Source organism: Cricetulus griseus, chromosome 3 (assembly GCF_003668045.3).
Source record: "Cricetulus griseus strain 17A/GY chromosome 3, alternate assembly CriGri-PICRH-1.0, whole genome shotgun sequence".
In the NCBI taxonomy this organism is placed as follows: Eukaryota; Metazoa; Chordata; class Mammalia; order Rodentia; family Cricetidae; genus Cricetulus; species Cricetulus griseus.
Window position 1 is genome coordinate 249,899,855 of NC_048596.1, and position 19,865 is coordinate 249,919,719.

The following is a 19,865-nucleotide window of genomic DNA, read 5'->3' on the forward strand; positions in this document are numbered from 1 at the left end:
CTTTTCTCAGACTGTCCCTTGAGCTCTTTGAGCTTTGTACAGCCCAATCATGCTTGGAGAGAAAGCAAGCAGGGGATTGTGGGAATGTCCAGGCTCCACTTGCACCAATCATCTGTCTACTGGGATAATGCCAACCTTGTTGCTTCAGTTTAGCAGCCTGCTCTATGTGCCTCTGTGCTGCGGCTTGCTGTAGAGACCAGGGAAAACAGGGAAGGAAGCAGGACTGTCTGTATGCAGATAGGGGCAGACTGCCATTCTACACAAGGCATCAGAAGCACTGGAACCTTCTTTCTGAAGGTTATAGAACCTCTTGGAAGGTTCCTTCAATACCAAGGGTATGCAATGCAAGAGCAGGTAACTGTCATCAAAGGCCTAGATTTCATCTTGCTTCTTCCACTAACCAGTCAGATGACATGGGCAAATCTCTACTTACTGGGTAGGCCTTTTTACTAGGTACATGAGTTAGTATGTCACTTTCTTACTTATAAAATGGATCTAGCACAATTTTTGTGAAAATTAAGCACACAGCAACAACAAAAACAAAAGTGCAAAGTCCAACAAAAATTTATTTAGAAAATGTTATGAGCAGTCAATGTTGTATCGATGTGAGGTTTTTGTTTTGTTTTGTTTTGTTTTTTTTCTTCATTCCTGCTTCTTAATGCTCTCTAGTTTTCAGGGAGGATTGACACATTACCCTCAAAGTTACCTTTTTCCCAGTCCACATCGCATCTAAGATGCTCTGGTGGAGAGTGGTCTGTGTTCTTTGTCACACACTGGAGCTTAACACCCAAGGAAAAAGGAATTGTCTCTTTAAACTATTTTTTAATTCTGATTTACAATGAGGTCAAAGCAATATATTGTCATCCCTCCAAATCCACAGGCTCAACCAAATGCAGATTGAAAATATTTGCAAGTGTGTGTGTATGTGTGTGTGTAATGTATATGTGTATTGAACCTCTATGGAACAAGTATAGGCTCTTTCTTTCTTCCTTCCTTTCCTTTGTCTTCCTTCCTTTTTAAACATAATTTTACTGATTCCTTGGGAATTTCACATCATGCTCCCCAGTCCCACTCATTTCCCAGTCTCTCTGTTCCCACCCTTCTCGCCCCTCCCTAAACAATAATGAGTGAGCATCGTTTGCCCTGCATCTGTATTGCATTCTGAGTTAAAGTATGATTTAAAGTATGTTCAAAGACCTTTCGTTTATATACAAATGGCACACCACTTCACAGGAGGGATTGTGAGCACCTGCAGAGTTTGCTTGCTGCCCAGTGTGGGGTGGGGTGGGGTTCTGGAAACAATTCTTCAACAACCATGGACCACCTAGAAAGGACTGGAGGAGAAAATGTAGCTTGCCATATTCCTTGGTTCTGGAGAGGCTGGAAGAGTCGAAGTGACTTTCTGCTCTTCGGTGGGTGTAGAGTCATCGGCACAGTAAGATCTAAAGGATCTGAGGTGCCCACCCCGCTTCTCACAGCCTCCTGTTTTTCTGATTCTGCCTGGGGCAGAGGCAGGGGGAGCTGGTTGCCTCTCATCAGTATTCTATCTGTTGTACAATGGCTAGACACAACAGTTTAAAAGTCACTCGAGACAGAGGAATCATGTCATTGTAGATTTTTTCTTTCTGTTTGTTTGTTTTGAAGTAGGTCTCACTACGCACGTGGCTTCCATCTTAAAATCCTCCTGCCTCAGCTTCCCAAGTGCTGGGATTACAGATTTGAGCTAGTATACTAGACCTATTCTCGGCCTATTTGTCTGATATCATTTACTTATTTATTATTGCAGTGCTGGAGACCAAACTGAGGACCTTATGCTACCAAGGCAGGAGATGGGAAAGGGCCCACTCTCACAATTGCAAGTGGCTTGTGTATGTTGCAGTGACATGGAGCTAGGTTTAAGGGGAAGATAAGGGTTACAATGTCAGCATCTGAAGCACTGAGGAGGATTAAGAGGGCCTGTAGCTAGGTGTGAGGTAACCAAACTAGACAGATTTTTTAAAAGGCAGGGCTCTAAAACTGTGACAGCAGGACAGCAGGCCCCGTCGAAAGCCCCCAAGGAACTCGAGCAAGGCTGTGCTATCCTTTTTATATTCCTGCTTTTAGTGGAGCTCATTGTAACAGACTAGCAAACAAGCATGGCTTCTAACCAGAAGCCTCCACCTCCGAGACAATCTCACAGACAAGGGTCTAAATATGAGCTAACCAAGAAAGACTGCAGCCACATCTTGAGAACAAAGCCAGCACTTTCAACACTTACAAGGTCAGAGGCAACACTGTGGCCCAAGGGACCAACAACTAACAGATAGTCAAGGTCAAAGCAGGAGTCAGAGATGGACAGAGGGGAGCTTCAACTATCCCTAACTTTGTGGGTAGCACATGAACAGTTTGTGAGTAACTCTCTGGTTGGGCCAGGGGACATGCATAGAGAGAGGAGGTCAGTCCTCTGTTGGGTTGGTTCATGATGGGCCAAAACATTAGCCAATCTCAGTAGAGATGACTTCAGTCCAGTCTCTGCTATGGTCCTATAAATTCTCTAGACAACAATGTTTAAAAACTTTGCCTCTTTTGGGAATCCACTCCTCAAGAATTTCCCTTTTTCATTATTCCCTTTTAAAAAAGCAAACAAAAAGCTCATCACTAAAACATATTATTTGGCATAACTTAAACACGTCAGAAAATTCCCATGCATGAAACACAGCAAAAAAGAATGAAAAAAATCTGTCTTAAGTTTCTAAGTGTATACATGCTTTATAGCTAACACTGTTTCTACAAAACCAGGATTCCTATTTTTTTTAAAGTAAACTATATTAGTAGCTTCCTGTCACACTTTCTGTATTTCTGCTACCAGTGTCCTGAGAAATATCCCTGTATACAATGTCTTGTAACATTGTCCTCAAGGTGCTATCTGCTCTCACTCTCGAGAACCTATTTTCTCCTTACTTTTCAAAAGAACCATGGGAATCTAATCCATCCTCCTGTGTTTATACAGAGACAAACAGAGACCTTGCAAGGCAAAGCTTTTTGCCCAACTTCCCAGAAGCAGAGCTGGGCCTAGAATCCAAGCAGAGATTCTTTCCATCCAATGTGATTTGTGACCAAGGTATAACCTGGATTTAAACTTGTTGTGTAGCTGAGGATGACCTTGAATTTTTGATGGCCTCCTTCTGTGTCCCAAGTGCTGGGATTATAGGTATGTGTCATCACACTTGGTTTATGAAGTGTTGGCTTTGGTATGTGCATATGAGTGCAGGTGCCCTCAGAGGCCAGAGGCATTGGATACCCTGGAACTGGAATTACAGTTATGAGCCACCTAAGGTGAGTGTTGGGAACTGAACTCAAGTCCTCTGCAAGAGTGACGTTGTAGTTTGACTGAGAAATGTCCCTCGTAGGTTCACATACTTGAATACTTGGTCCTCAGGTGGTGCTGCTGCTTGGGAAGTTATGGGACATTTACTGGAGCTTTGCTGGAGGCAGTATGTCATCAAGGGGCAAGCTTTGACAAAGTATAACCTCATCCCCCTTCCTGTTCTCTCTCTGCTTTCTGCATGCAGTTGAAAACATCATGTCTCAGCTTCCTGCTCCAGTCATCCACTGCCACACACACCCCCACCGCCATTATGGACGCTCCCTTTAGACCCATAAGCCAAAGTAAACTCTTTCTCCCATAGGTTGCTTAGTCATGGTCTTTTACCACAGTAAACAAGCATGCAAACAGTATGAGTTCTTCATCGCAGAGCCCTCTCTCCAGCCTGTGACTGATTTTTGTTTTAAAGCAATTTAGTACACACTGTTGTCAGTTTTCTTGAATATTTATTCTCCGAAACCCAGCAGACTATCAAACTCATTAGTGCCTGCAGTGTTTACACCAAAGCTTTTGTGTGCTGGTGGCCAGTGAAAACAGCAATTACCATAAAGTTAATAAGGACTATTGATGGCCACCTCTGCTGACAGACCACAGGATGTAAGGGCAGAAGAGGATTTGATTTGTGGTCAATTATTTATGAAGATGGAGACACGGAGCTTTTGTTAAGTGGGGGAGGATTAGACAGGGTTGAGAAGAAGCTAACTGGGAACAGATTTCCATCTCAGAGCTCAAACCCAAAATGTACATGTTTACATGTAGCCAAATCCTCTACTCTGTGCCTTGACCTGCCTGTAGACCCCGGGCTGTGCACTGCTTTTGGTGGCTTCAGGTGGGAGACTCCACCCATTACAGTTGCTCTACTTGTTCTCGAAAAAGAATTAGGGCTATGGATTGCAGGAAGATTTCAAACACAAGGTGAAAGCAGGAGAGAATAATGGGGTCCAGTGACTCCAACTTCCTATTCAGAGTAGCAACATGAGATTTAGGTTCAAGCATCAGAAGGACAGGGGCCCAGAGAGATGTGTTATTTAACAGTGCTGGTCATGGCATGGTCTTCCTGGTCATTTTCTCATCTCCAGTCCTTCAAGATGTTCTAATTTATTGTTAATCTCTTAATCATAGGCATGGCCCAAGGTGTGGGATCAATCTAGTTCCCACCAGATCTGGTCCAGAGTACACATTTCCATCATAGATGATTATCCTTATTTGTGGGGGTATCTGTCCTGCTGGCTCATGATTGCCTGGAGGTAGCTTCAGTCCCTTGTCATAAGATGTTGATGGGTCAGTCTTGTCCATGAAATTCCAGGTGACTCAGGAGGGAAGGGTAAGGATGGTTACTCATCCCTGTATCTTTATCCCTGGCAGACAAAGGGGCACCTTAGGTAGGCAGTGTCAAGCAGAAGCTGAGTCAAAATAAAGGAGACAGACTCAACACAAAGGCAGAAATATCAGGCTTTCATCCTGATTTTAATTACCTTGGTGTCCCAAGTGAAGAGTCTGTATTCTCTAGCAAAAGTAGCTTTCACGTGTCTGTTACACTGCTGTGGTAGATATGGAAGCAAAGACAATAGCCAAAGGCTTCTGCTTTGTGAATAGAAACTTCCACTTCTTTCCTTTTGCAAGTCTCTCACTGTGAGCCCTGAGACACTGGCAATACAGACCAATATGAAAAGAATGCTAGCCTATAAGCTTTGTCTCATAGCATTTCCCCCACATGTGAACTGGCTAGCACGTGGACTGTTGTGAGCCAAGTCTCAATGCCTGCAAAGTGTTCTAGGAACTGACATTTTTTGTGCCCTCTTTTGTAACTTGCTTTTAACAGCATACATGCCTATCAGGGGACTTTCCCCTTCAATGCTCGGCAGTTAGCACTGAATCTCCTTGGCAGGGCCCCAGTAACTGCACAACCTCACACCTGCCAGTGCTGGAAAGTTCTGGAAACAGAGACTGTGCCAGACATTCCTTCAGAGCAATTCACTTCATCCTGTGCCTCATCCTGGCCATTAGATGAGCCAACAATTTCTTGAACTTGGTGAGACTTTTTGCAGCTATAGGGCTGCTGTTTAAGAACAGCGTGACCATTGACACCAGAGGGTTCTTACCAGCACTCTTGCTGGCTTTCTCAGCATCCTCGCTTTAGTACTTTATCTCCAACATCCTAAAGCATCCTCACCATCATCACAAACCCTTTGTGTTTCATGATAACTCTGAAAAGCTGAATGGAAAGGACAAGTGACATGCTTTGGGTATCTATATCACGCCAGACTTCATGCAAGGCAGTTTTCTCTATCCTACATGATCTTTACTGTCCACCCTTGAGGCAAATGAAGGGAAAGTTCCCATCACACAATGAAAAACTGGAAGACCAGAATGTTCCAGAATTGAAAGTTAACTCCTTTTCTTACCAGCATATAATCTATTTGAATAATAGTTCATACTAAGAACAATAACTGGTAATTATGTCCACCACCTATTACCTATGATTTTTTTCATGTCTATGTATGTGTCATGGATATGTGTGTGCATGTGTGTATGTGTGTTCACATGTGTCTGTGCACGTGGAGGCCAGAGGTTGTATCAGGTATCTTTCTTGATCACTCTCTATTTTCTTTACTGAGGCAGGGTCTCTCACTACATACAGAGCTTGCTGATATAGCTAGGCTCTCTAGCCAACCTGCTCTAGGGATCCTGACTCTGCCTCCCAAATGGTGGATGGAAATCAGGCCATCAGGCCCACACCAGCTTTTATATGGGTCAACACACAGGAAAGTGAACTTGAAACAATCAGATGTACACTGTGAATGCTTCACTCACTGAGTAATCCCCTGGACCTTACATACTTTAAGGCCTCTTTGGTGCAGGTCAAGGACACAGCAATTGAAAGTGGAGAGGGTTTCTGCTTAGAAGTCCTTAAACACCCTCCACCCTCCGTGGAGGATTTGACATACTCCATTAAAACTATTACTTGTGCTGGAGCAATGGCTTAGTCGTTAAGAGAACTGGCAGCTCTTGAGGACCTGGGTTTGGTTCCCAGCACCCACAGGGTGGCTCACAACTGTCCGTAACTCCAGCTCAGTTCGTCATTTGAGCTCTTTGCTTCCAGTTTCAGACTTTTAAATTACATTTATTTATTTACATTTGGAGCAGCAGTGAGTGTGTGCCATGGCATGCATGTGGAGGTCAAAAAGAAAACTACAGGAGTCTGTTCTCTCCTTCCACAAGGTGGGTCCCAGGGATTGAACTCAGGCCATCATACTTGGCAGCAAGCTTCTTTGCATGCTGAGCCATCCACCTGCTGAGCCATCTCCCTGACTTTGCTTCCTATATTTTACCACCATGAGCAAAGCTTCAATAAGCTACCATGAATGTATGTCTTTAAAATATTGTTCCTATATGGAATAAATTCCCTGGAGTATTGAGTTGAAGCATGTGTGTTTCCTTTCATTTAAATGTGAATAGATTCCTTTTCTAAAGGATTGTGTCAGTGATTCCCTTTAAGGCCCAGCACGGATACCTGAGCACAGGCAACTCCACGGCCTGTTTGCTGTTTCTTGTTTGCAAAGCTGATGGGTATAAGTGGCATTTTGTCCTCACTGTCATCTGCATTCTCATTACTATTGCAGAAATGGAACGTCTTTTCAGCATGGTTTTGAAGGTTTGAATTGGCTTTACATTGAACTTCCTCACTTGTTTCATTATTTCTCTTCATAAGTTCCACCTGTGCAAGCACCCAGAGCAACTGTTGCCAGGGTTATTTCTGCCTGAAATTGTGACTGGCAAATATAGACACTCAATAACATATAGTTCAGTAGAGCTGAGAAGATGGCTCATCAGGTCAAGTGCTTGTCCTACAAACACAATGATATAGAAGTGTGGTGGGTGTGACTGCCCACATGTAATCACAGTGCTTAGCAGGCACAGCAATGTGACTAGCTAGAAGACTTGGGCAGCTGGGGTACATTAAGAGACGCTGCCCCTGTAAATAAAATGAAGTACACCTGTATACATTTGTCCTCATGCACATGTGAACACAGGCACGAGTGTAAGCACATCACATGTACACACACATTTTTAAAAAAGCATTTAGTGAATGAATGGATATCCTTCAACCCCTGGCAATTGTCCTCTGAGAAACTAGATTAAAGGCATGCCAGTAGCAGTATGTAAGGTTTATCTAAAAGAAGAATCATTACAGCATTGTTCATGAGTGCAAAAAGGCTAAAAGTTCAGCAATGATGCTGTCAAGTAAAGTAGATAACGGTATCTGGTCCGGAAAGAAATTAAGAATTGTCACTCTAGCAGCTAACTTTCATTTAGGAGATACTGTTGAGCAATGTGTTAAAGGTGTGATATAAATTCTCTTGTTTAATCCTTCAACATACATATTATGCCACACAAGGCCATTAAACATGACACAAGTGTCCTAATTACTCAAAAAAAAAAAATGCTCCCACTGCATGAGTCATTGTAATACTACACTCCGGAGTTTGTTTGTATCAATTAAAAACTATAGGTTATTTTCTTCTTAATTTATATCTTTTACACCAAACAACTCTTTTTTTGTAGTTTTATTTTAGTTTTTTGAGACAGGGTTTCTCTGTGTAGCTTTGGAGCCTGTCCTGGAAGTAGCCCCTGTAGACCAGGCTGGTCTCAAACTCACAGAGATCCGCCTGCCTCTGTCTCACGAGTGCTGGGATTAAAGGCGTGTGTCACCACCACTACCCAGCTCTTTTTGGTTTTTGTTTTTTTAACTCTTGCTTTTATAAGAAGAATGTAAGAAAAACGCTCCTCTAATATCACACAGTGTTTAGAGATTAATCTTTTTTCTATGTTTTTAACAAATGTGCTGTTTGTTAAAGTACCACGAGAACCACAATACACAGGTTCACATATCCCTAACTGAATTTGAGCTCTCGGTAGACATATCACTAAGGACAAGGCTTCACACCTACAACCTAAAACACCAATAATGTAATTTAAAAGGTTTGTGCCCAAAACTTCTAGTGTACAGATCCAAGGGCTCAGATTTAAAAGTTTGTGGGGACAAGTTTTGTCTAAAAAAAAAAAAAGTAAAACTTGCTTTTAGTGTTATCACTTTGTATACTTTTGAAATAAAAAATAAGAAAGCATTTCTCTGAAAAACGTGAATATGTATTGTGTAAATGCACATTTACGTGTATACACCTTTATGAGAACTCTAATTATACATATGCATGCCTGTACACATACCCAGTCCTACAATAAAACTGCTAAATACCCCCATGGAATAGTTCACTGGTCATCACATTTTTCCTAGATAATGTATGTCCTGAGGCTTGTTTCTCTATGAATGAGGTATATTTGTCTCCTTGGTCTTTTCAGGTTGGCCTAAAGGGCCATTAATCATTCTGTCTGGAGCCCAAAGAGAACCCTCGAGAAACAGAAGATTCAGTGAGCATGTCGGGCCTGGGCAGCAATGATGAAGGTGCCCAACTACCTGGGCAGAACCAGGCACTGGCTGGCTGCTGATGGAGAGGGTCATTTGCTGCTTCGCTGCTTTGCACTGCAAGCGAGGCCCCCACATGCCCACTCACACCCCTAGAGCAGTTCTCTCCCTAATGGCAGAGGAAAGAAAAATGAGGTTTTTCTCTCAGTGGAAAAGGGACTGGACAGTACCAATACAACAAAGAAGCTACAAGGAAGGACTACCAGTAGCAGCTACCCCTCCAAATACCCAACAAATATATACAACAAATGCTGAACCTTTAGAAAACAAGAAATACAACCCTCTGATCTCCTCATGCTTCACCACTATCATTTTTATTGTGTATCTATTAAAACCTTCCACAGAAACCCTGCTCCAACACCTAGCCTTGAGGAAATGTGAGCTCAATTCATACCTGTTGATTTATATTTTTCTAAAGATGGGAATCTCACTTTATAGCTCAGGCTGGCCTGGAATTTGTGGTGATTCTCCTACCTCAGCTTCCTAAGTATCAGGTTTTCAGGCATGAGTCTCTACACCAAGTTCTGCTTAAGCACTTTCTTTGGTGTTGATGATGTACAGTAGGCAAAGTCAGGGTCATCCGGTCACTCAAAACAAAAAGTTACATTGAGACCCAGCATGAATGCCTCAAGGGCAGTTCCCAAAGGGTAAAGTCTGAGGTGGGCATGGAACTGGTCACACTGATCATCCTCCTTAAGCCTTGTTCCGAGTGGCCTACCACCTCATCTGGTGGGTGTCTTTCAGTCAGTTCAGTGAAATCTCCATTTTGTACAAGGTTAAGGATCAGTGAAAAACTACCTGGAAGTTAGGCATTCATACATTTCCCTGTTGTTGTTCTGAAAATAAATTCCTTGTCCCAAGAGCACTTGGACAAGTGCTCTTGTCCCTCCCTAATGTGATAGCCTCAGGAAGCCAAAGTGGTCACCCCAAGAAGGAAAGAATTCTCAGGGGTCCCCAGCAGCCATCTTCCTGACCAACCCCTTAGTGACATCTGATCCCTGTTTCTATGTTTGTTTATTTCCCTACATAAGCTGTTGTGAGGGCGAAGGATTTTCTTTCTCAGCAGTGTTGAAACAGTATAAGACAAAGGCATACACATTTATTTAATGTAAGTTCTAAATGACACAGGAGTTTGAGAAATAAAGACTTAAGAGAACAAGAAAATCTGTGCATTAATGCTTAGCTTTGATATAGAGTGTGTGCTCACAGAGAAATATGTGGTCAAAGTAGGTAAGATCCTGTGGTAATACTGTGGGAGAATTTGCAAAGCTTGGTGGTTGGGATTGTTCCCTGTGTCCTTTCAGAGAGAAGGGCATCTTCTCCTCTGGGTTAGGGAAGTCACCTTTTACTTGGGTCTTATGATCTGCTCCAGGCAAAGGTCAGCTAATTCATTCATGGCCTGCTTTGGAAGTGATGAGGTCAGAGACTTCTTCCTACTGCCACTCTCTTCAGAGAAGCCAGGATGCTATGTTTGGGGGCCACATTTCCTGACTGACCTCCACACCAATTCCTAACTGCAGTAGCTTGGTGCTGATGAAGGAAGCCTCAGGCCCCATCTCTGTCACAAAGGAGCTGCAGCAGCAACTCAATGATAACTGGAGGCAGGTGCCTAAGTATCCAGCTCATCCAAGAAAGCTTCCCAGGCCCAGAATGGGAAGGCTTCAGTTACTTCTGGAAACACAATGGTGCTCAGCAGGGGCTGGCACCTGGCAGTCCCTGAAAGCAAGGGACCTTATTGTCAGCAAGTTTGGGAGCCAGGAGAGTTTCCAAAGGGGTCTTCAGCCAGGAGCTTTGACTCCTGGGGATAAGCTGATTCTACTACAAATAAGGCTTTCTCTGTTTGTCTGGGAACCTGTTGATGAACAGGCACCAATATTGAGTGTTGCATAAGATGAGGCCTGGCTGCTCCTCCCAGCCTTCCACCCATTAGCAAAACAACACTGGGGCACTTCTCCCTTCTTCCCTGTTCCTTCTTGCCTGCTGTAGATGGTGATACAAGTATCTACAGGAAGACAAACTGTGGTTTTTTTTTCTCCCATTGTGATCTGAGTTTTACACCTTAGTGTGCAAAATGGGTTGAGAAATATTGATCAAGATATGCCTACTGGCACAGTAGTGATACGGATGCTATGGGAGGAATCAACCACTTCCTGGTTGGATTTAAGGTCTGATCCTCAAGACAGAGCTCATGCCTGGACCAAGAACCTTGTGGTTGGGGTAGAACCTGTGACTTGGGCCCTAGGGGAGAGCCTGCTGCTATTATTCTGTTAAATAGATATCGTATTAAACTGCCCTACAGTGCTTATCCTCATGCCCCCAGGTTAGAGGATGTCTTGATCCTCAGAAAAGAAGCTTCTCTTTGTAGCAGGTGTTGGTTAATACAGAGACCCACAACTAGTCAATGAGAGGAGAAGAGGAGGCTATGGAATGCTCATCCATAAGCAGGAGGACATCAATATCGAATCCCTTCCTCTCAAGGCTCAGGGATCATTGTGGAAGAGGGGGTAGAAAGTTTGTAAGAGCCAGAGGTAGTGGATGATTTGAGTCAAAGTGTTTCCCAGACATAACAGAGCTACTGCACACATGAATTCACAGCAGCCATTGTTCTCCTTGGGGTGCACGGCAAACAGTACCTTACACAGGGTCAAAAGGTCCCTGTAAGAGACAAGCTCCGCCTACTCCTACTCTCTTTTTCCCACCGTTCCTCTGAAGAGGCAGGCAGGTCTTTACCTCCCCTTTGCTCTTTTTCTCTCTCCCCTTGCCCCCTTCCCTTCCCCTACTCCCTAGCCTTCCCCCAAATTTCTCATGTAAGTTTTGTCTTCATGGTGTGTTTGTCCCTCACCCGCCATGGTTTGGACTCGCCTGCCAACATCTAACCTCACACTGCCATGTTATAACAGCCGGAACTGACACAATCAGGCCTGACACAATGCCAGCATGGATGGTACAGGGGATGGTACAGTTTCACCCCATCTGAGAAGATGTTGCAACTGATGGCTAATAGGAGAGGGAGAGTCTTTTTTTTTTTTCCAGCTCTCGAGAGGCTGCCCATATTCCAGTAGATGGCCCTACGTCCATGCACACACTGCCAGTACTAAGTGCACTCAGTGTTTTTTTGGTTTTTGGTTTTTTTTTAAGCACATAAAGTTGGGAAGTAAAAGTAACGACATGGAGGGCAGAGGAAGAATTAGAGAGGAGTGAGTTGGCAAAAACACATTATATGCATGTATGAAAATCTCAAGCAATAATAAACAAATACAAAATTTCAAAGAACGCAAACTAAATCTAACCCCAAACCCTGAAAGTTTACCCAAGTAACTTTAGGGGTTCAGATGTTGCCAAACACATCTAAGTAACAGAACATCCAAAATGAATCAAGAAGATGAACAGCTATAGAAAAACAAATATGCAACAAATAGGAACAAAAGAAATCAGCTTGGTACAAAACAATGATCCGCCTCCACAAGGAAAGAGATAGTCTTGGTACTTGACAGATTCATGGCTCAGCTGTAAAGCTGGGTTCCTGTGGAGAAATCACACAGATGAAATTGTGGTCTGTTGTTGAAAGAGGCCTCACTCCAAGGCCTATGGTAGCCTGGAACTTTCTATGTAACCAGGATTGCCTTGAATTTTAAGCCATCTTCCTGCTCTTGGTTGGCATTGAAGGCATGAGCTATCTTAGCTAGCTAGTTTGTTGTTTGGGGATAGAATTTGAAGAGCACGTAAATAATTACCAGATGCAGCAACCTTGGCAACTTGCAATTGCAAAGCTGCTGTTGGGACACTGGAGTCCCAATAAATACCTAGGGTGATGGCACTTGTTTTGTTTTTTTCTGTGTGAAGAAGGTTAAGCCTTTATTCATCTAGGTGGTCCCAAGGAGGTGTAATGTGGACCTTTTGTTCTTGTTTTCTCCTTGCAGCACTGAGACCATGCATGTGTCCTCTAGGACCCCATGACTTAAGACAGTTACCACTATAGGAATTGACTTTGCCAGAAGCAGTTTAGTCTCAAACAAAAAACAAAAATAGATGCACTTCAAAATGATCCAGTTAGGCTTCTGATGTTTTTGTTTCATCCTCCCAACTGTGGTAAAAGAAATTCTTGCTATTGAAATAATCACCAACTCTCCTGAGATGCATTAACAATTAAGCAGCTCTCCTGTGTCGCCCTGCCTGCCTGGCTAACCTGTAAGAGTCACAGTGAACTGGAGGCGGTGACAGGCGTGTGCTCAGCAGGTATGAAGAAGGCTTTTTCCCCCCTCTAACAGACACCACAACACAAGCTTGCTTTGATAAACTCCACCATTTCTCCTCAGTGCCTCAGCTCGACGTTTCTGGAACAGTTCTACTAAAAACCCCTTTTGTGTTGATGAGATCATGTGGGCCCTGACCTCGGCTCTTTTTTCTCACATTTAAAACATTAGCAGAAAACAGAAGTAGAAGACATTGCTCCAAAGACATAAATGTTCTTTGTCATGGTCAGTCATCTTCAGTGAACTGTGTTTCTGAGAATGTGGGGGAAGGAGCCCACTGCAACCTGATAGTCCTGAAGCCAAGAGCACAAAGGCACCGCCAGATCCCAGGCAGCTGCCCGAACAGGTAACCTGGGAGCACTGGAAGGTCAATGAAGATGAAACGTCAAGATGCAGGCAGGCAGAAAGAATTCTTCTGTTTTTAACAAGGAAAAGAAAACTGTTATTTATCTCAACATCCATAAAACAATATATGCATCTAGATTCAATGATGGGCTTTTTACACAAGTATCAGATGGGCACCAGAAAGGTTAAATGCAGAGTCCTTGTACTTTACTTGGGAGTAGTCAGCCACCAGGAAAGGCCTGTCCACAAAATATAAAATTTAAATCAAGTTGTTAGCTTGTTTTGTCCATGAAAATTAAAATACATATAAAACAAAATATACCCCCCACACCTTTGATTTCCTTCCTTCCGTCTTTTTCAGGCATAGAGATCAAACCCAGAGCCTTGATGCACCAAGCAGGTGCCCTGCCTCTGAGCCATGTCTCCAGCTATCTTTTTATTTTTTAAATTTTGAGACATTGTCTCACTAAGTTGCCTGATAGTCTCAAACTCACTCTCCAGTGCATCTTGTCTTAGCCTCTTGACTCCATCACACATAGCCTTCTAAAGTACACAAGTAAGTAGTATGAAGTATATCCACATCGCTATGCAAATAATCCCTACAGTGTTGTCTTCTCCTCTTCCTCTTTCTTCTAATTCTTTGTCTTCATCCTCATATCTCTCTCTCTCTCTCTCTCTCTCTCTCTCTCTCTCTCTCTCTCTCTGTGTGTGTGTGTGTGTGTATTTTCACATGCATTCTGAGAATCAAACTCATGCTTGTAAGGTAAGCACTGACCAAGCCATCTTCCTAGCAAAACTAAATGTGATATCCATGCAACAGCTTACTGTTAATAAGTTTTTATTTATAACAAGCTTGTGTATTAACTACTGACATTAATTCCACTAAAACAAACCAAAAAAAGACTAGATCTGGGCATGGTGACACTTGCAATCCCATCAATAAGGAAGCTGAGGTAGGAGGATTGCCATGAATTCAAGACCAGTCTGGACAAGACAGCAAGACCCTATTTCAAAACAAAGAAACAATCAAAAAACAAAATACAAAAGGACAACCAAAATTTAATCACAGAATCATGGCCTTTGCTAATCTTTAGTTTTTATTAACATTTATTTATGCTTGCAAGAGCATGCATGCGTGTTCATGTACACACACACACACACACACACACACACACACACACACACACACCAGGACATATGTAGAGGTCAGAGGAATCCATTCTCTCCTTCTACAGTATGAATCTCAGGAATCAAACTGAGGTCCTCAAGCTTGGTGGCATGTGCTTTTGACCCACTGAGCCATCTCTCCAGATGAGGTCTTGCTCTTCTTCAAGGAAAGCTAATTTGGGAGCATTTTGCCTACCAACTAAACAATCCGCTTGGATAGCAAGTAAGGAACTCAGAACAGAATGAAGCTTGTAAGGTTAGCACATAAAACACAAGTTAAGGTCCGGCAGATTGCAGGAGCTGAGCCACAGATGTCTCTGGCAGTCCTTCAACAGCCTGTGAAAAGAGAAGCAGAAGCAGTTACAGGAATCAAAAGCTAATCTCCTGAACTCTCTTGAGACCTGACAGAAAATGAGTTTCAGGCCGGACTGTGAGTGAAGAGTGAAGACAAGAGGTGTGTGAGGGATTAAGACCAAAAGAGCTGGAGGGGAATGAAAATGGATGGATCCCATGCAAGAATCAAAAGGAAATTTGAGCACCCTTTCAGAGTTCACAGATTCAAGGACTGTATGCAATTTGCTTGCCCCAAGCTGGGTGTGAGAGTTCAAAGGCTTCAAACACTAGGAAATAGTAAGTGTATTAGGAGATAGAATTGGTGTGTGTATGGAGGAAGGGGATCTCTCTCTCTCTCTCTCTCTCTCTCTCTCTCTCTCTCTCTCTCTCTCTCTGTGTGTGTGTGTGTGTGTGTGTGTGTGTGTGTGTGTGTGTGTGTGTGTTTTGCATGTCCATATGCCTGGAGACCAGAATTTAACGTTCACCTTAATTTTTGAGACAAGATCTCTTACTGAACTTGGAGCTTACCCATTCAGCCAGACTAGCTGGCTGCTGACCCCAGGATCTTCCTGCTTCCACCTTCCTAGTAAAACGCACACCATAGCATCTAGCTTTTTGTATGGCTACCAGGGATCTGAACTCAGGTCCTGCACTGTGTAGCAAGCATTTTACTACCAACAGAGTCATCTCCCCAGTCCCCAGCAACCTTGAGTTAATCACCGTATGTTACATATGTATATCAAGTTGTCACACTGTACCTGAGAAAAATATATACAGTCTCTGTATATCCAGGAAAGGGGAAAAATTACAACAAAAATGCTGACATAGATTTCAGAGTATAGAGTGGAGAGTGAGTTCAAAGTCAGGTCACAGGCAATTCGTGTGTGCATGAAGGAAAGAAACTTCCTCACTCACTGCTAAGCAGTCCTGAACACAAGGAAAACTCACCTTCAAATCAATTTCTAAGCCAAATACCTAAGATCGGTATCCCCCTGGATCCATTACATCTCCACCACTTTCCTCCTGGACTATACACAGTTGTTCCATAGAGTTCAAGGATTGTCTTCTAATGAGGAAAGTCTTTTGGATGCTGGCAGAAGAATCGACTAGAACAAAAATTAGAAAGAATGTCTGCTTAGCGTCAGGCATAAACAGAGATGAAAATCAGCCCCTTAGAATGCGTGGCATGGGTGGTCTCAAGAGAGAAGAAAATAGTTGAAGGCAGTGCTCCCAGCAACATCTTGTAGCTTGACTTAGAAGGAATCTTCTCAGCATTTTCCAAATCAGGAGTTTTCAGTTATAAGCCACAGCGCTTTCACGTAACTATCTCCCAGGTCTGTAGAGCTGGGGTACTGCTCGTGGACCTTCTAGAACTGCTGCTGTTTCACTTAGATGGTAACAGCCCATAAACAGGAGGAATCACTGGGGTTTGCCTGGAGGACAAGTTCCAAGGTCACCAAAGAAATCATTTAAATACCCCAAGCTTCTGGTTTTCTATCTGGAGTATCACTGTGGTACTAATCTCATAAAAAAAATCATAGGAGCAAAGGGGAATAAAATCCAGAGACAGGAAAGTGCTAAACAAATTTACGAATAGAGCATGGATATCCAGCAACAGGGCATATGAATCTGAGATAGACTGGATCCTTTTAGCTATGAAGATACCAGATACATGATAAAAATACAACATCTAGAAAGAGCTAAACTTGAGGCTAAATTAAGAGCCACAAGGACTGGAAATGAAGGGAACTGAAACCAGAAGAGTGGATAGAAGCAGCCCCTGGCTTTCTCGTAGTTCCAAGAGCACCTAGCTGCAGTAAGAGAGAATGCCAGCTCTCAGTGTTCTTACCTGGAGAGATAGAAGAGAGGGTGAAGTCCTGGGCAAAGAACTCAAGTGGCATTGAAAGGAGTTGATGGCTGGAGGTGTGCATGCTTGAAGCCCTGGAGTCATTCCCCAGTACTGCATGAGGAGGAGAATGTTGAAGAAGATGACAGCAATGACAATGACAATACAATGACAACAATGATGATATGATGATGATGATGATGATGATGATGATGATGATGATGATGATAATTTCCTTTTGCCAGGACTGTGATGAAAAGATACTACAGACTGGATAGCTTAAATAGCAGAACTGTATTTATCAGATGTCTGGAGGCTGAGCAAGGTAGCTTTCTATTCTAACCTCTCCTTGGCTTGCAGGTGGCTGCCACCTTGAAGCAGTGGAACTGTGACTGATGCTCATATGACCCCATGTGACCTTACCTCCCTACATGGATCCCTGATGTGTCTTCCTTGTCATAACAGGACCCCAGTCCTGTTGGGTTTTACCCACTTTCATGTCTTTTCCCCTTACAGTCACTTTACAAAGAAATTCGAGTTGGTTAGGGCTTCAACATATAAATTTGGGGAAGGACCCAATTCATTGTGTAATAATGTAGGGGCCAACAAGACCCCTACACTAGATCTAGAGGGGCAGTAAAGAAAAGGGTATCACGCCACTCACCAGTGGCCTTACATAAAAGGGGAAACTCTGCAGTCCAAGATTTGAAGGTACACATGTGAGCTTGGAACCTCTCCTTCCTATATAGTGTAGGAAGTGTGGTTAAGAAACTGAGCTGCAATACTGGCATAGGACCAGTGACACCCCAAGTCTCTCACCAGAAACTAAAACCTAAAGACTTCACCAGAGGGAAAAGTTTACAATCCAGGCTATGACAAGGATTTTTTTCAATCACACTGAAAATTAATACATATTAAAAATATACAACTTGTCTGAAAAAACCAGTATGTATATAAATATATTTGCACACACAACACAAACACAAACACACACACACACACACACTCGTATCTTGGACTGCATTGAAAGCTCTGGGCTATGGGCACATTAAGAGCCACCATCTCAAAACTAAACAAGTAATACAAAGCAGATACCTGTGATCCCAGCACCCAGGGAACTGCATCATGAGTTCAGGGCCAGTCTGAGCTATATAGCAAGAACTTGTCAAAAATGAAAAGAAAGATGGGAAACAACAATAAAATAAAAATACAAATGACAGGAGCAGTTATGGTGATCCGTGCTTGTGATCCCAGTACTGGGAAAGTAGAGGAAAGCAGTTCAAGATCATGGCCAGCTGGCCTAGGCTACGTGAAATCCTGTGTAAAACAAACAACAACAACAACAAAACAAAAGCTCAGCTGACAACAGCTACTGTAAGAGTGAGTGCAGCAGAGAAGTGATTCTCAAAATATCCCCCAGGTTACCAGGGAACTTGCTAGAAAGATGCACTTTCAAGCCCACACTTTGAGAATCAGAACACCTAAGAGAGGGCCTTACTGGTGTGCATTTTGTTAATCCCTCCAGGACCTCGGATGGTAGCTGACAGTTGAGAAGCACTGCAATGCAGGAAACAGCTTTCCGCCAAGACCATGGTGACCCTGCACAATACGTCCCCACCAGCAGCCACCGCTTAGTACTTGTGCCATGTTGTCCACTGCCCCCAAACAACTGGCCTCATGCTCAATCAGGGGTCACCTTTCTCACTTCGAGCCAATCGGCCTACTCCCCATTTCTTCCCTGGCAAAGAGTAGGTGCCTAACATGCTTTCATGGAATAAAGAGCTGCCTGTGTGACACGTATCCTTTAAAATGCTTCTAATCTTACAAGGCTATTGAAATGGTGTGGTTGTCTGCTACCCCCAACATGGCTAATTTTAAAAATACAACCATGAAGTGAAGTAAACACTCCTTCAGACTTCCTGCCTGTACAACAGCTGGTTTTTGAAGGCTTCTTTAGGCCACTTACATCTTAAATCAGAATGGCTGTGATGAAGCACTTGAGACCCTCCTGAGATGACCACGCCTATTGACATTCCCTGTGGAAGAAGAGGGGAGGGTCCTGAATCCTTTGGGAGATCCTCACATGCTCCCTCCTCTCCCAGAGATTCCAATCCTTCTATGTAAGAGGTAAACAGTTCACAGGGGTGGGACTTCTTAGTAGTGCTGCTCCCCATTTGTCACTCAGGGGATTTCTTGGTGATTGTAGCTGCCTGTGAGTCACCCATAGTCCCATAGATAACTCCAGTAAACACATTAGCTCACCAATGACTTGAATGGAATCCTTTGGTCTGTTGATGCTCTCTCTACCTGGGGGCAGATATTTCTTTGTTTCCTCAGGAAAAGTCACACAGTATCTCCATTCTGCATCTTCACACTGTCTTCCTTCTGGAAATTCCTCTCTTCACATGACAAGGACACCAATCATAGGGACTTACCCTATTGCTGTGTGGTATCAGAGTTTAACTAATTACAGCTGTACTGCACTTTTCCCAAATAAGGTCATAACCCAAGGTACTATGGGTTTCAGGAAGGGAGGATGACACAATTCAACCTATAATAGACACACACTGTATAAAACATACATTTTCAATTACATGGCGTTGTAAATAGAAAGCAATGCAGTGTGGTATTTATGAACACATAAATGCATAATAAATGTGCAAAATATGTTTGAAAAGGAAAACAAATTCAGGATAAAACCTCCCTCCAAAGAGGGACAACAGGAGGAAGCTGGAAAGGAGATGCAACCTTATTTTAACATTCAATTTTTTAAATTTAAGCCTCTGATCAGTTTTTAAATTTCTTTATTACATTCAATGATTTTAAAACATGACAAAATACAGCTAAATGTTAGATTAAGTGTCTTTCTCCATTTTCTGCTGCTATTATAAATACTTGTGGCCGGTCAGAAGTTTATTTGGCTCCTGCTTCTGGAGGCTGGGAAGTAAAGATGGTACTGTATCTGGTGGTGGCCCTCATGCTGCACTGTTAACATTGTGGAGGGTATCACATGATGAGACAGAGCATGTGCACTGAATCGGGCCTCGATTCCCCTCCTACCGAAGCTACTAG

The 19,865-nt window shown here is 43.1% G+C and overlaps 1 long non-coding RNA gene across 2 annotated transcripts; it reads right to left on the reverse strand.

Moving 5' to 3' along the window:
- Positions 1–14,531: 14,531 nt before the first annotated feature.
- On the reverse strand, positions 14,532–19,236 carry LOC118238473. Of its 2 annotated transcripts, XR_004768903.1 has the most exons (5): positions 19,056–19,236; positions 18,760–18,829; positions 16,797–16,907; positions 15,896–16,053; positions 14,532–14,950 (listed from the first exon to the last, which is right to left on the reverse strand). It is a non-coding gene; the product is annotated as an uncharacterized LOC118238473 (long non-coding RNA). The 2 variants fall into 2 exon arrangements; XR_004768902.1 differs by lacking the exon at positions 19,056–19,236 and having other exon boundaries at positions 18,760–18,919.
- Positions 19,237–19,865: the final 629 nt, after the last annotated feature.